At 43.5% G+C, this 17,143-nt stretch overlaps 1 protein-coding gene across 5 annotated transcripts in view; it reads left to right on the top strand.

Annotated features, from left to right (window-relative positions):
* RAPGEF1 (Rap guanine nucleotide exchange factor 1) overlaps nt 1–17,143 on the top strand; it is a 290,356-nt gene that overhangs the window by 999 nt on the left and 272,214 nt on the right. The gene's annotated exons all lie outside the window — the stretch shown is intronic.

The following is a 17,143-nucleotide window of genomic DNA, read 5'->3' as shown; positions in this document are numbered from 1 at the left end:
TCCATCTATCAATCAATCATCTTTCAAATGCCATAAAGTACACATAGTCCTGTTCTATAGAAAGGCGATTTTATCTTCTCTTTCAGACACCACCCCCAGCACAAAGCAGCCCTATAAAGGAGGCCCTTTAACTGTATAGGGTAACTATACGTTAACCGTATAGAGTAACCTCACACCCCTTTCATAAAATTTTGTTTCTAATGTTCTGAGCCCTATAGGATGGACACATTCAGGGAATAATCCCAGGTTTGCCGGGTGTCCCTTTTGTTATCTCTTTCCCCTCTACTCCCTGCTTTATGAGGGGTTTCTTAATTTCGTTGCTTCATCTGGTTGTGGTATTTTATAGTCCGTTGTTGGTTTTAGCTCTTTTAAACAATTTTACATTTTTGTATGTTTTAATTGTTGTTGTAAGATGCCTTGAGTCTTTTAGGAGAAAGTTGTGTCTCAAGAATTTTTAATAAATGCATAATAATAATTTCCAAGTCACAGCACCGTTTATTTTATTGTTTTTGTTTTTAGCTGTTTTAAACGGTTTTATATTTTGTATGTTTTGTTGTAAGATGTCTTGAGTCTTTTCTGAGAAAGGTGCCTAAGAAATGTAATAAGTAATACTACATCATTAATACTAATACTACAATTACTAATAATTTCCCTTGCACAACAGTGTTTATTCTATGAATAGAATCAGATACACCTCCCTGAAATGGAGTACTTCTCCTCCAGCTTTATACATCCTTGCAGCCCACAAAAAAACAACAACCTTGTTCATACCCTAGAGAGCTATTTGCTTACTGTTTCTGACCCTAGAAGAGTTCTATGGAAAAGGCTTCATCCAGCCCCATAGAAGAGCAACTCCGTGCCCACCCTGCACGAAAGACCTAGAACAGGCTCTTTATAATGCTAGAGCGTAAATGGCTTCTTGTCTTGTAGTATTGCAACTCAGTTTATAAATATAAACTTCCTTATATTTTCTGGGGAGTCATCCAAAACCAGGGTTTGGGGGGGGGTGGACTCAGTGCTCCCCTAAAGTTCCTTATTTTCACAGGCGAACAGTGCAGGTACATTCCCTCCCCTGTATCTGCCCCCCCCCCCAGCTGAGCACTATGCAGAACACGTTTTCTCACTCCCCATAGAACATCAGGTTCCATGAGCTTCATAAAAACCCTAAAACAGACTCTTCCATAGTGGCATGATGTAAACAGCTCTCCAGGTTCTTAAAATCCCATGAAATCATCTTTGTTCAGACCAAAACAATTCAGCAAATGGCCCCCAACACCATAGACCAGTTTGCTTTTCTTCTAACCCCAAATAGCACTCCAGCATCATAGATCTGTGTAAACTTCCTCCCACCTATAGAGTAACACACTCTTCCCCTGCTCTCTCTTGCCCTCTTATAAAACCTATAGTATAGACAGCTCCCCTGCTCCAAGAACCCTATAGAATAGATTTCTGTGGGAAGCGCTCCAAAACTATGGTCCAGGGAATGGCCCTAATTTACACAGGATGTTCCTTATTTCATGAAGAAGCCAGTGGGTCAGAAACTCAGTGGGGCAGTGGTTAGAATGTTGGATTGGACACCCAGCCATGGGTTCAAATCCCCGTTCAGTGATGAAAGTCACTGGCTCCATTTGGACATAACACCAAATCATGGTTTAGCGTTATGAGAATGAGCGGCACCCAGTATTGGACATGTGTGCTCTCATCCTTCGTCTGGTGTGAGAAGGAGTTTGAAAGTGTTCACTTCTGTTTTAGTTTCATCATAGTCTGAACCCAGACAAACTGTGTTTAATCTCAACTATGTTTTGTTGAAACAAGCCAGCTTCAAATCCTAGCTTATGAAGCTAACTTGTTTCAACTAACCATAGTTAAGATTAACCATACTGTAGGGCTCGGATGGCATGCTAAGCTGTTGTAAATCTAAAATGGCTCATTCTCAGAGCTCTTAACCATGGTTTAACATTACATCTGAATGCCTAATTTATCTCTCAGGGTTGTTTTGAGGCTACCGTGGTGGTGGTGGAACCATGTACTCTGTGTCCCGGAGAAAGTGTGGGTAGAAATATATTTATTTATTTATTTAATTACATTTATATACCGCCCCACAGCTGAAGCTCTCTGGGCGGTTTACAACATTTAATGGGCGGTTTACAACATTTAAATATAGTACAAAAGATACGTCCTACAGGACACACTGCCAGTGAAGAAGCGTTACTCTCATTTCCAGAAGATGACTTCCTTGCATCCTATAGAATTATAGCCTTATACTGATCTCTATGCTTGATAAACCCTTAACAGACTCTTCCCCAAGGTTGCAGAATAGATGGCTACCACCATTCAACCCCATAAAACAGTTCTCCAGCTGTGATACTCCCTTATAGAATAGACTTCTTCCTGTCACATACCACAATGTACTTGCCTTCCAGGCCTGAAGGAACTGCAGTCTCAACTTCGTATTTGTCCATAATAGCCCACCCCTTCATAGTACTCTGTAAAACATACTTCCTCAGTGCGTCAGACAGCATTTTACCCCATAGAAAAAGTTACTTCTTTTCCAGCTGCACAGAACAGCCACTCAGCTTCATAGAGCCCCACTCAACGGACTCCCCCAAACAGCTCCATGGAACAACATGGATCCTTTTCCAGGTCTGTAGAACAGCTGCCAAGCTTCACAGAACCCCATAGATCTGACCTCCTTCCACCCTTTAGAAGAATTATCCTACAAAACTTTAGATACCTTTTTCCAGATCTGTTAAATTAAACAGCCTCCTGCCCTATAGAAAGAACAAAATATCCTTCCTGACCCACAAAACAACTTCCTGCCCTTTATAACTGAGTCCCTCCACAGTAGAGCAACTTCTAGGTCCTTCTCAGCCTCTTAGAACAGCCCCCTCACAGAATAACTTGCTTGATGGGGAGTTTTATAATGCATTGTCGTGATCTCCAGGTAGGGCTCTTTGCAAGTGCTGCGTATGGGACGAGGAAGAGGTGGGCTAGAGAAGGCTAGCCTTCTTTTGTGGGGCTAATCTTCACGCCCCGTGAGAGAACTTGTCAGCGCCCAGATGGAGTTTCCACATGTTCTGTTCTTGATTTGCAGCATGGATCTGTTTGTGTGTGTGTGTGGGGGGGAATTAGAGGGCAGTTTGGGATGTGTCAGATGTAGACTGATGGTGTGTGGGGGGAAATGTCTATTCTGACCCCCCATTGAAGAAGAATGGGCTGGAATTTTATTCACTTCACTCTTCAGCAAGCCTTGCCTGACTTTGCATTGCGACTAAAGGTTGAGTGGAGTGGTTGAGTGGAGTCAAGGCTCTTGATAGGGGAAAGTCCAAACAGGATGTGAAAGAAGCTTCCTACTCTCTCATATGATCTGCCTTCCACCTTGCTCTTTTGCACGTTGTATCGAGCGAGGCATTTTAAAGTGAGTTATCCGGCCTTGAATGCTTTTGCGTGTGGTTTTTACAAACTAATATTCAGACTTCTTCCTGAAAATTGTATTTTTGCTGTACCTCCAAAGACTTATTTCACTTTATACATTTAATAACTGCTAACACGCTAGAAACAAAGTCGTTAATGAGTGACATCATTTGGATGTGGTGGTTGATTTGTAAATACGAAGCCATCGTATTTACAAATCAGCTGTGGGATCCATTCTGTTAATAGTTCTTCGTCCTCTTCCTTGTTCTCCAGAGTGTTGAATCTCTGTGATTTCCTGCCTGCATCCTGAAAGGAAAGAGGTTTGAAAGACACCGCCCTGTTTGAAGCGTGTAACTGGGATGCACTAGTGGTTCTCCAAACTCCTGAAGGTCTCGTCGGATTTTCAGTTGTTGATGTTTACAGCTGCTTTTCGCTGTACCAGGGGTGTTATATTTAAAGATTCAATTAGTGTTTTGCAAATCAAGCAGCGAATTTATTTGGTTTCATTATGCAGCATTTAATTAGCACGGAGAAATCAATGTTGTATTGTGTTTCGTGGAGTAAGGACTTGCTAGATATCTTCCTTGGGGGAATGTACAGTAACAGTGTGGTAGCGTGCTTCTCCTTTCCAGTTGAACAGCCCTTGCTCAGACCTGTCTGTCCTCGCTTGCGTTGAAAGGCATTCTGGGGTTCCGATAATTTCAAATGCATTTTTTCCTGGCTTCTGAGCTCTGTGTAGTATCTGAATCCGTCTTCCTGTGATACTGTTCTGGAGGGAACCCCTGGGAATTGGATTGCACATCCGTTGTCTTGGGTTGCACATCAGTTCGCTTTCAAGTACTGTACACTGTGCAAATCATGTCTTCTGTACCAAGTAATGGTCTAGCAAGTAGCATCACAACACAGGTCAAGTTGTAGTGCACATTAATTGATGGGTAATACCTTTGGAGCTTGTCTTGAACACAGAGCAGAATGGCTAGCTGGTTATGTGACTGTAGACCATTGTCTAGGGCAGCATTTTATCAGAGCTGCTCGACCTTATGAAGGTGAAGGAAGTCAAGAGGGCAGCACTGGGAGAAGATGATCAAAGAGTACAGTGGGCTAAACAGCCCAGCAGTTAGCGCATGGGTTTTTTGGGGGGTTCACCACTGTGCTGTTTAGCCTCTAAGCAACCCAGTGGTCCTGGTGCGGAGGCCACGATGCACACCTTTTGAAGGATGTAGAGCAAAAGAGGCATTTTTTAAACCAATCAGTTGTCATTACATGTGAACCAGGTCTATATATCTCTAGAACCAGATTTGGAAACAAGGCCCCCTCCGCCTCTCCAAACGTTACTAAATTGTAAAATAAATTGACTAGCCTGCTAGGAGCTGGCAATAGAATGACAGAGTTGTATTTCTGTGCCTCTTGCTTGGAGGGGCAGTGATTCATGCAGAGACTCAACTGTCAAACTAATTTGCGGGCAGTTAATTCTGCCATGTGTCTGCATTGAGAGTAATTAAATGTTCCAGCTTGCACCTCATGCTTTTCTATGTGTGGACTGCTTTTTTGTGTGCTTATTTTGAGTAGTCACAAGAAACTTTATTTTTATTTTCTCAGAGCACACAATTTTGGAAATGTACTGGCTTAAAAACGTGTTCTGGCTGGCCATCAGTTTATGTGCAGTAACCTGATCAATCAAATTCTGCTCTCTGTCTTATTGGACACCGTTTTAAAAGTCTGGCTTGGCTTGAACGCAGCAGCAAGCTGTAGATATGAAATATATTCCATATTGGAGCCATCTTTACATCCGATAGAGATTGAACATTGGTGTGTGGTGCGTGAGGGCAGGCTTGGCAGGTGTTGAGAAAAGCATGGCTTTATTCTAGAAAGCAACATTACCTACGACCGTGAGCTCATTGAAGGAATACACAGATGCCTGTCAGGGTGTAAGGAGGGGGTGAAAGTTTTGGGGATTTGAAGAAGAGACAGCTGGAGTCGGTTGGAATGCAAGGCAGCTGACTTACGACTTAACAAAAAGGCTGAAATTGGAAACAATTTCTAAATTTATTTTCTGGGTGTAGACAGTCCATTTGGACTCTCCATCAAAAAGAAGAGGGATTCTAAAAATATCTGTTGGTGCAATCCGGCTGCCTTTTGGTGAGAGTCTTTCCCGCTTATCCCAAACCCATGTTTTGCTCTTGCCATGTAAGCCGTCGTGTTGCCAAAAGTTGCGTGGCTGAAAGGGGATGGCTGGCTAGTGCTTCCAGCGAGCCAATTTGTGGCTGTGCCACTGATTCCTTTAAGATGTCTGCCCTGTATTGGAACGCTTGGACCCATCAAACTTACTTTTGCCCATCGGTCAACATCTGTGACTGTGCTTGCAAGCGTGGAGGTGATCGCCTGTCATTCGATGTGGCCGCCTGCAAAAAACTCACCTGATGAGTTGAACAGCTTTCAATTCACCACTCAGTCAGGCACAGAATTGGGCTCTTAAAAAATAATTATCACGGGCTTGTTTCCCCCAAATCAGGAAGATACCTTGGGCAGTGTCCAATGCTGTCACTGCAGCTCCACTAGTTCCGTTGCCTCTGTGGGGCCTGGTACTACGGCAATAGGAACTAGTGCTTCTCAAACTAACCCTGGAGTCCCCTGGACTTCTGTGAACAATGCTGACCTGCCCCATTCTAGAAACCAGTGTTCTCTCTCTTTCTGCTTGCTTCCGCAACCGCTAGCTTCCTGTGAGCAGTGAGTGTGCAAGGGCAGCATTGGGCATTGCCTTTGCTGTTTTGAACTCATCTTTTGCAAGTCCTTTCAGACCTTGTCACTCCCTGAGAATGTCATTGGGTGTGGTAAAGGACCAGTCTCTCTCTAATATCTCTCCCCCCGCCCCCTGGCACCTTGGCATCAAGCACCCCACATGCCTATCCACCCCATATGTACACATCTTCCCAAAACCCTTCCCCCATGCACTTAGACGGTTTTGCTCTGACACTGTGAGATGGGAAGGGTAATCTCTCTCTCTCTCTCTCTCTCTCTCACACACACACACACACACACACAATTCCTGGCATGCTGCAATAGCTTCACATCAGATGGACGGTGTTCCGGCTAATGTACTTTTTCCAGTGCTACTGATGTGAGTCAGTAGGTTCTGTTCAAATTAGAGCCTACACACTTTTTCCAAGAACTGTAATGTGTGAACAGCATAAGAATGAACCAACTCATTTAGGAGTTAGTTTGCTACTATCTCCCGCGCTGGTTTATTTATCTATGAATGTCTATCCTTCCTTTCCAGGGATCCATTCAAGACTGCTAACAATTGAAGTCCGTAGAAAAGATACAGAGGCCCTAAACAATCTTTGGCACAATTGTTCTGAAAAATTAGTATAGAAAAGTCGATCTTTGGTTCCTTCCAGAAGGTGGTGGCTTTATCCTCACAAATCTCATGGTTTTCTGAAGTGTGTTTTGTAGTCTCCCAAGTCCCCTTGCACATGTGTGGTCTGAATGGCGTTAAAATAACCTGAGGAATATACTCCGTGTTTAGAATCCCATTTAAAAATAAGTAAATTACAAACTGCCTTGCAATGAAAGGCTTAAGGGGAAATTACTAGTTTAGCTAGGATTTTATCATATGTCATGTGCCGATTAAGATCAGACTGAGATTGTGGGAGAGGAACTTGGGATAGGAACTAATAATGTGGGATAGGAACTTGGATCACAAAAGAATTATTTGTGTGTGATGTGTGTGTATTAAATTAATGGTAAAAGGTTGATCCTGTTTGTGTTTATATCAATTTAGATGTTTTCCAAATTATCTTCTGAATTAAAATTAGTGGCAGTCTTATTCTTACAGTTGGAAAGGTTTCTCTTATCCCCTACATTTTTGCAAGTATCACCAATCTGTGGCTATGTCTTGATTGGAAGGAAGTCATCCTTGAGCAGTGACTCAGGCAGAGATACAGCAGGCAGTCTCCTCTGGTGATGGGCCTTGAAACACAGTTTGGGGATTGCTCGATTAGATTTCAGTACTCTCTTGTCCTCGGTCAAGATAGGGCACGCTTTGCCTTGCGTTATTCATTGCCCTGCTGTGGGCAGAGTCACTATCATAAGGTTTTCAGAATGACTTCAGAAATTGGGAAACGTATGAAGTCAGTCTCTCTAGAATTTTATTCCGTGTGGGAAAACTGCACATTGACCATGCATAGGTCATAATGAATTGCGACATGTGTATTGGTTGCTTCATGTGCAAAGGCTGGGGAGCCATGACTAGGTGTACACAATGATTTGTTCATGCCACGTGTAGGATCATGGTGTCACAACTGATATTTGGTAATGCCTCTGTTTCCTCGTGCGGCGGTGGGCTCTAGTGATCACGCAGACCAGGTCTTCCTCTTATTATCTTGCTCCCTCCCCAACGTTTGTCTTTCCTTTCTATCAGCTCTCTTCTTGATCCTCTTCCACCTGATTTTTCGCTCATTTAATTCAACAAATACTGTTCTAACTTGTATTTCCAATGAAATCTAAGCGATTTCCCCTCTTCCTCTCTGCACTTCTTCTGGAACTTTATTTAGCTTTCATTATCGTTGACCACTTCTCTTTTTGTCCCTTGGCTCTTTAGGGATCCGCTTTGTCATGATCTCGTTTCAGTTGTATATCTCGCGATGATCCTTTCAGGTTCCTATCAGTTATTCTGCTTCTTTATCTTTTCTCCTTTACTGGAAGGGGGGACCTCTTCCCTTTTATTCTTTACATTCTCCCTCTTGGTTCTGCTTTATCATCCAGTACCATAGTTTAGTCTCCAATACCATCTTACAACAACGATTTACAACCCTATTGTTCTCTTCTGCTTTCTTTGCTATCTGCCCATTTCCACAAACTTAACTCTGCCCAAACAGCTCTTACCCTCCACTTCCTTCCAGCCTCTTATAATCTCATTTTCTTCTTTTCTTTGATAATGTTGTTAGTTGATTCTCCTCCTCCAGCTTGGAATCTTGGAATACTCTTAACTCTTCTCTTTCCGTCAAAGGTCTTGTCAAGTCCTGCCATTTTCATTGCTCTCGTCCATCTTCAGGACATCACCGGAATTTTTGTTCATTGTCTTACTGGCTCGGTTCCAAAATGCCGCGAATTTATTTATTTTTTTTATTTATTTATTTAAGTATTTTTATGCCGCCATTCAGCCAAAAAAGGCTCTCATGGCGGCTTACAAAAGTATTTCTTGACAGTCCCTGCCCACAGGCTTACAATCTAAAAGACATGACACAAAAGGAAAGGGGATTGGGAGGGAGGAGGAGGAGGGGGAAAAGGAAAGCAAATTCAGGCACTACAATCTTAGTTGATTGATTGATTAATTAGGAAAACTCTGTGTAAAAGCAAGGAAACCGTCAAATGATTTGTGGTTGAGGGAAAGGGCATGGAGCCAGAGAATGAAGCAAGGCTATCTGGGAAACCTCGGAGGGCCATATTTGTTTTTAACTTCTGTAAACCGCCCAGAGAGCTTCGGCTATGGGGTGGTATATAAATGTAATAAATTATTATTAATAATAATAATAATTTGGCCCATGGGCCAAAGGTCAAACACCGCTGTAGTAGCGCATTGTGCCTTCCATTATTTACAGCATAGACTATTATAATATTTTCTTGTTGGTCTCCCAGCTTCGATTCTTAACTCTCCCTGCTGTGTTTTAAATGCTGCCACCTGTCTAGTATTTTCCGCTTATCATTTAGATCCTTAAAAAAACACCCCACTTACTTCGGTGGTTTTCTCTTCTCGTCTTCCTTTTAAGCTTCTTCTTCGCTTTCTGTCTCCGTTGCATTGTTCAGCTATATTTATCTCAATCTTCTTCTGTTTGCTCCTCTCCATAACCTCGGCTCGAAGGCTTGATGGAGTGTTCCAACAGACGCTATTGGAAAGCAATTCATCTGATATGAGGCCCCGTGGAGACTCTCTCTGTCTCCGGCGTCAGATTTGTGATGCATGTTGACGCATGCCAAGCATCAAGTGGCAAAGCATGCATGTACGAACCTGAGATAGACGCTTGTGCAAGGACACCCAGCAAAATGTTATGGTTGAGCGGAGCGTTTGAATCATGTGCAAGTCCAACATGCTCACCAGTGGGACATCATGTGCTGTGCCTTTAATAATGCTTTGTGAGATCTGCTTTCTCCCATATAAACCTGCCTGAGTCTTAAGACGCATCTGTTCTGCTCTGTGTCCGGTTGTCCTTCGAGCAGGTGTGCAGAACCCCTTTCAGCCCGAGAGCCTCATTCCAGTTTTGGGCGGAGCAAAAGGGGGTGGGGCCAAAACAGCATATTTCCATTTAGAATCATAGAGCAGTAGAGTTGGAAGGGGCCTATAAGGCCATCAAGTCCAACCCCCTGCTCAATGCAGGAATCCACCCTAAAACATCCCTGACAGATGGTTGCAAAAGTAGGAACTACTTTTACTGCTAGGAACTAAGCTTTAGGAGAGGCTTTTCGACTTTTCAGAACAGGGGAAAAACTGCACAAAAGCTTAGAAACCGCCAATGATTTGGGGGAAAGGAAATGGGGCTCGGAGTTATTTATTTAATTTAATTTATTTATTTATTACATTTTTATACTGCCCAATAGCTGAAGCCCTCTGGGCGGTTCAGAAAAATTAAAACCATGAAGAGCATAATAAAACAACCAACAACCAACCCCCCAGAGAGCTTCGGCTATTGGGCGGTATAAAAATGTAATAAATAAATAAATAAACACAAATACAAAATACAACATAAAAAGCACAACCGGGATAAAACCATGCAGCAGAAATTGATATAGGTTAAAATACAGAATTAAAACAGCAAAGTTTGAATTTAAGTTAAATTCGGTGTTAAAATATTGAGAAAATAAAAAGGTCTTCAGCCTGCGACGAAAAGAATACAGGGTAGGTGCCAGGCGGACCTCTATGGGGAGCTCGTTCCACAGCCGGGGTACGACAGCTGAGAAGGCCCTCCGCCTAGTAGCCACCTGCCTCACTTCCTTTGGCAGGGGCTCACGGAGAAGGACCCCTGTGGATGATCTTAAGGTCCGGGCAGGTACATATGGGAGGAGGCCTTCCTTCAAATAACCTGGCCCCAAGCCGTTTAGGGCTTTGAATGTTAGTACCAGCACCACCTGGGAGCCCTTGATGGATGGATTTGATCCTTAGGTGGGCGACATTTGGCCCGCTGGCCTCACATTCTTCACCTGTGCATTCAGTGCACAAGGAATAGGGAATTTTCTTTAGTGATCATGGAACACTAAAGAGAGATCACCCTGGAAGGGCTGTCAGGATTCTTGTATTTCAGCAGGCATGTAGTCTGATCATTGCGTACAAATTCTGATCTGCCGAAGCTGCAGTTTTGTTGCTTCTCTGCCGCTATTTTTTTTTTTTTTTGCATAATGCGTCAGCTCTTTGGCTGCGTTCTATAGAACAGGGAAATAAATAACAATTGCATACTGAAATAAATAACAACAGCAAGCCTATTATGTTGCATCCTTCCCTCTCCCCTGTTCCTCAACCCACCCAGCTGTATCCCGTGGGCTGTATCCAATGGTGTCGTTCCACAAGCCCAAATGGCGCTCGCAGAGCTCAGCTAAATCTTTCCGTTGCACAAGCGGTTTGCACTGCTTGCTTAGCTGTGCAAATCTCTTCTTGATCCTCCCAGAGTGCAGGACACGGAATAACGGGATCAAGTTAAAGGAAGCCAGATTCCAGCTGGACATCAGGAAAAACTTCCTGACTGTTAGAGCAGTGCGACAATGGAATCAGTTACTTATGGAGGTTGTGGGCTCTCCCACACTAGAGGCCTTCAAGAGGCAGCTGGACAACCATCTGTCAGGGATGCTTTAGGGTGGATTCCTGCATTGAGCAGGGGTTGGACTCGATGGCCTTGTAGGCCCCTCCCAACTCTGCTATTCTATGAAATGTAACTTTACTTGGGTTCTCCTCTTGCGCATAGTTCAGGACCTAGTTCCTACTTTTGCAACGTCGTTTGCGGTAAAAGAATGACACATTTGGATACTGCCCATTGTGCAGGCTTTTCCCCTGTAGCAATTAAGAATTACCTTCAAATGCCCAGAATTGGAAGCAAGAGTCTTGATTTTGTGATGCTGTGTTTCCCCTTTCAGGCTGTTGATTTGCCACAAATGAGTAGCACAGATATATGACTAGTACAGGTGGGCGAGTAACTTTTGCAGTCATTTGCAAAGCCATTTCTTGGCACTATGTTTATGCCTCACGAGGCCTCAGATGACTATTTTAAATTAAGGCTGAAGTTCCCAGGGGTTTGCCAGCCGTTTCTACGCAAGAGTAACACCAGGGAAGAGCGAGGCTGGAGCTGAGACATTTTCCCAGATCAGATCACCTCACCTGACATGCCGCCTTGAACAGCTGGCGTGTGACAGGTTGGATCCCAAGATGTACCCAATACATGCAACTTTCATTGGCCTCCTCGGAAGCTTGGACTTTTCACACACAGAGAAGTTACATAAGTACAGCTAGCTGTTGCATGTTTTAGCAGTCTTATTTTCCACCTCTCTGAAAAATGCATGGGTTGGAGTCTGCATGTCCATTTGTCTAACATTAGGAGCAGCTGTAGAGTGAATTATTCATCTGTGCTGGTAACTTGCAGCAACTGGGGAAATCTATGAACAGACTTGGAATCGCTTCTCCTGAAGGTCCAAATGACCTCGCTGCAAGGCAGGCTCATGGTACTCAAGACTGGAGGGACCGTTCTCATATCATTTCTTGCACTCAAATGTACGTACTCGGGTATAACATGTATGTGTGTACAGCCAAGTATAAATGTTGAGTGTGCACGGAGTGTTTCCCTCCTTGTGCCTCAAAATATGCTCCTGAAAGCATATTTTGAGGGAAGTAGAACTCCTGAGGTCTCCAATAAGGTACCCTTGGACTCCTTTCTAATCCTAACCCTACCTCACCTGATTTTTATTTTATTTCTTAATTTAAAAATAATAATAACTGGGACAAATTGACATGCTTCAATCCTGAAGAGCAAGTGCTACTCTTCAGGATTCCAAAGACTGTTTTTTGCATTTTATTTATTGATTACATTTATATCCTGCCTTTCTGCATCCTTAAGGAATCCAAGGCGGCATACATAATCCTCCGTTTTATCCTCACAACAACAACCCTGTTAGGTGGGAGTGTGTGACTAGCCCAAAGTCACCCTGTGAGCTTCCATGGCTGAGTGGAGACTAGAACCCAGATCTCCCGACTCACAGTCCAGCGTTTTAACTGCTAGACTGCACTGGCTCAGTGGAGCTCAGACTCCCCACCTCTGCCTTATAACTTACATTTTTTTAGTTTCACCAGTTTGCCTTCTGGGAAATGAGTGTTTTGTGACTCATCAGACCCTCCGTGGCAGCCATTTTGTGAGAGTGCCCACAACACTTTAAAAATTCCAGATGTATCTACAGACCCGAAAAGGTTGGGGTCGTGTGTCCGTCCCTATTCTCTCCTATTTTTCTGAAATGTAGTTTGATCTTGCAATTTGCATAGAAAGAGCTCTTGTTTTGTTTTAGACACTAGCAAAATTCTTCTGTCTTGAGTTCCTGTAGGATTCTTTGCATTTTTCCCGGCCTTGTGGGGTGGGGGTAGGATTTTCCTGCAGTAGCCAAATTCCACACATGAGTTTAGAAACAGCCCAACTGTTGCACGCCCCCCCCCCCCCCCAGTGGGACAAACACATTCTTCTAGCAGATGGATCGTGTTAAGTTACTTTCTTTGGAAACTCCCCAATTTGATTTTTTTTTAAAATTATTTTTATTTTGGTTAATGTTTGGAAACATTCTGGAATCTTAAAATAAAACTGTCAGGAATGGAAACCGGGAAACAGATGACTAAATGATGCTTAATGGTGTTTACAAGGATTGCGTTGAAAATAAACATGTTCATTGAAGGGGGTCATAATCTGATCTGAGTAGGTAGAAGTCATCGACGTTTTTTCCCCATCTGGTCTGACCTCGAGTTCCTGTCCTGTTAAAAAATGAGTGAGGTCTGTAGGTTAGATAGCAGAGTTTTGTCCAACGTTCAAGCTGCTTCTGTATTGCTCCAGTCCTATGATGCAGTCAACACTGAACTTAACACATAAGCACTAAGTGTGAGGTTATCCTGGGATATAGAATCCTAGAATAGTAGAATTGGAAGGGGCCTACAAGGCCATCGAGTCCAACCCCCTGATCAATACAGGAATCCACCATAAAGCGTCCCTGACAGATGGTTGACCAGCTGCCTCTTGAATGCCTCTACTGTGGGAGAACCCACAACCTCCCTGGGTAACTGTTTCCATTGTCGTACTGCTCTAACAATCAGGAAGTTTTTCCTGAGTTCAGGCAAATGTCTTCGTATTCTGCCTACTCGTTCCTTTATTTTTATTGTTGTATTTTTGTAGCAATGGTTTTTGCCGATTTGAGGACTGTGTAGAAAGCAGTATATAAATTTATAACCTTGTATTTATTAGATATTAGATGGTTGAAAATGGTTGAAAAGAACTACCATCAACTTCTATCTATCTAAAGCTTCCCTCTGATAGCCTAGTGATTGTAATTCCTTGTCAGAGGTGATCAGGTGAGGATCTACTTAACAAGGCTGCATTAGGTACTTCTGAAGGAGATATTCAGGAAGATATTTTTTGGGGTGCAATCCTATGCATGTTTAGACAAAAAATAAGCCCTAAAACTCCCAGCGTCTCCCAACCGTCCATACTGGCTGGAACATGCTGGGAGTTGTATGATTTTTTTTCTGTTTAAACATGCACAAGATTGTGCCTTAGGTACAATTCACACATGTTTTAAGAAGAAGAGTACACAACACTGTTTTCTTTAGGGTCATGTGAGGATACCTTGGTGTCCTTCTGGCCATGTTAGTCTACGGCAGCGAAGGCAACAAAGTCTCTTAAGGCACCTTAAAGACTAACAGATTTATTCTGGCATGAGCTCCCATGGTCTGCAGTCTACCTCGTCAGATGCCTAGAGTATTATGGAGGCTGTCAAGTTTTTTATACAGTACATGTGATGGTAGTGAGAGGAAGAAAGCAAAACAGGTCTGAAGGAAATTCCATACAGAAACTAATGACGGTGATGACAATCCCATGATGGAGAGTAGTCATTTACAATGCAGCAGATGCTGATAACAAATATCCTGGCTCTAGGTAAGCCAATTAACGCACATGGCGTGATGAAAATCCAAGCTCCCAGTTCAAGCCGCTGGCGATAGCATTACATCTGCTGCTGAATTCTAGCTCCACGGTCTAGAGACTCTGTTCCATCAGTGAACGTTTTGTGCATGTGCGGGTGTGTTACTTTGTGTGGTGGAGCCGAGGTACTTTGGGAACAGAGCAGCTGTAGGAATCCAAGCTCCTCTTTGGAAAGGACTTTTTATTCCTGGGCCCCTCTTTTGACTTCCATCTTGGGACCAAGTCAGAACTTACCGGCAGCAGTTCAGGAGCTTCTACTGGAAGAACCACACTATCACTGTATTTCTCACTGTCTCAATGCATTCTCTGATTTTTATTTATTTATGGCTCCTCCATATTAATTCCATGTTGTTCCTCGACTATACTGCGCCTTGATTAAAATGTGTTAGGATCAGCAATAGTGGTGTCTCCAGGGACTGGATCTGAGCTATGGGCTACCGGTTTAGCCCCCACCCTGGTGTAAATGAAATGAACAGAGGAAGGGAAACTAAGGCCTTAGCTAGACCTAAGGTTTATCCCGGGGTCGTCCCTGCTTGCTCCCGGGATCCCCTGCGTGTCATTTACATGAACAGGGATGACCCCGGGACGATCCTGGGATAAACCTTAGGTCTAGTTAAGGCCTATGTTTGGTGAAGGGTCTGTAGACCAAGTTTGGTGAGGAACAGTTCATGGAACCACAGAATAATAGAATTGGAAGGGGCCTATAAGCCCATCGAGTCCAACTCCCTGCTCAATGCAGGAATCCACCTCAAAGCATCCCTGACAGATGGCTGTCTTAATTTGTAATTATCACTTCATTGGTCACTTCAAAACCAGATCAATAAAGAGCTAGATATATTTATCCTGGAGAAGAGAAGATTAAGGGCAGCCAAGATAGTGGTATTCAGATATCTGAAAGGCTGCCATGTAGAAGATGGATCAGACCAGAACCAAGGGTTGGAAATTTCAGGGAAGCGGATTTTGGTTTAACATTAGGAGAAGCTTCCTAACAGTGAGAGTTGTTCAGCCATGGAACAGAGCGCGTCAGGAGGTGGTGGGTTCTCCTTCACTTGACGTATTTAAGCAGAGGCGTGACGGACATTTGCCAGCTGCGGGATGGACTGGATGATTGCTGAGGTCTCTTCCAACTCTGAGTCTATTTTGTCTCCTTGATGGCACTTTCTCCCAGGAAAGAAGTTTGGGCGTAGGCACAGGCTGTAATTGTCCCTTGGGGCTACACTTTCTTGCCCGCACAGGGGCAATTAAACCATTGTAAACAAGTTGGTTTAGCAATGTACTTATATGTCTAAACTGGAGCAGGGCATGACGTCATTCTCTTTATGTCTTTCTTTGGCTTGCATAAGGGTTGCCGTTCTTGGCACAGAATTAGCTAAGATGTTTGCTGTTTGAGAGGAGCATTGCACGTGAAAAAGAGGGGTGTGTTGTGAGGGGGAGGTAAGAGTATTCATAAAATATTTTCAATCTAGGTTATTGGGCTCAAAAATGCAACACTGAAAACCTCAGCTTTCTTCCTTTTCTTTTTGTAAAGAAGCAGATTTCTAGCCCCCAGGACGGCTTTGCATGGGGACACTGCCTGGTAAAATCTCAGAAACTGAGCCCCAGTGGTGTCAAAGGAGTAAGGAATATTTCTGTGGTGAAGGGATGGATCCTCAGTTCCTTGCTTCAATCCCTTGTCCTCTCAATGACAGAATAAATTTTGCGTCAGCGGGGATGTGTGAATCAGTGAGACACAAGCTTGCCAAAGACCCCCAAATTCCATCTCGGCGCTATCAGATTTTGAGCTTCATTTGCAAGTCCGAGTTCTATCCAGGACGTGTGAACTGTGTAAATCCTGCTCGAAAATGAATGGAAACGAATTTCTCATGCACCCTTTGTATAGGCATATAATGCAGATGTGACCACTTTGCATACTTTATACCAGCAGCAAAATTTTGGTTTCCCTTCCCTCTTCTTAGCACAGGAGTACTTTCAGCAGTTTTGGGTTTTGTGGGAGAACTCTGGTCCTTGTACCTTGTGCAAGGAAGTGGTGCTCAGACTTTACTGGAAAAAACCCCCAGCAGGAATCTAAAACATTTGGCTTTACAGATGTGCTGAACCAATTAAAGACTTGCATTCCATTGCTCGGAACCCTTTAGCAGCTGAGGAATCTCTTGGAAAACTGATCCCAGTGGTGAGTGAAAAAGGGCTTTAGCTAAGATGGTTGAGAGCAGCAGCAAGCTGAGATGCCTTTAGCAGCCTTGTCCGGAAGTTGGAGAGATCTTAATGGACTTTTATTTTATGCCATCTCCAGTAACTGTTGCAGCCGCCCAATTGAAGCTGACGAACTGCATGAAGTCTGTCTACTTGCACTGAAACCGTGCTGGTTACATTTGAAGCCTCCTGGAAGCGTGATTTATTTATTTATTGCATTTCTATGCTGCCCAATAGCCGGAGCTCTCTGGGTGGTTCACAAATTGTGCTAGTAAACACGCCACACGTACCCTGCGTGCCTTGTTTCACTGGCAGCAAAATCAACAGTAGTG

Source organism: Elgaria multicarinata, chromosome 19 (assembly GCF_023053635.1).
Source record: "Elgaria multicarinata webbii isolate HBS135686 ecotype San Diego chromosome 19, rElgMul1.1.pri, whole genome shotgun sequence".
NCBI lineage: Eukaryota > Metazoa > Chordata > Lepidosauria > Squamata > Anguidae > Elgaria > Elgaria multicarinata.
This window is presented reverse-complemented; position numbering and strand designations above follow the sequence as displayed.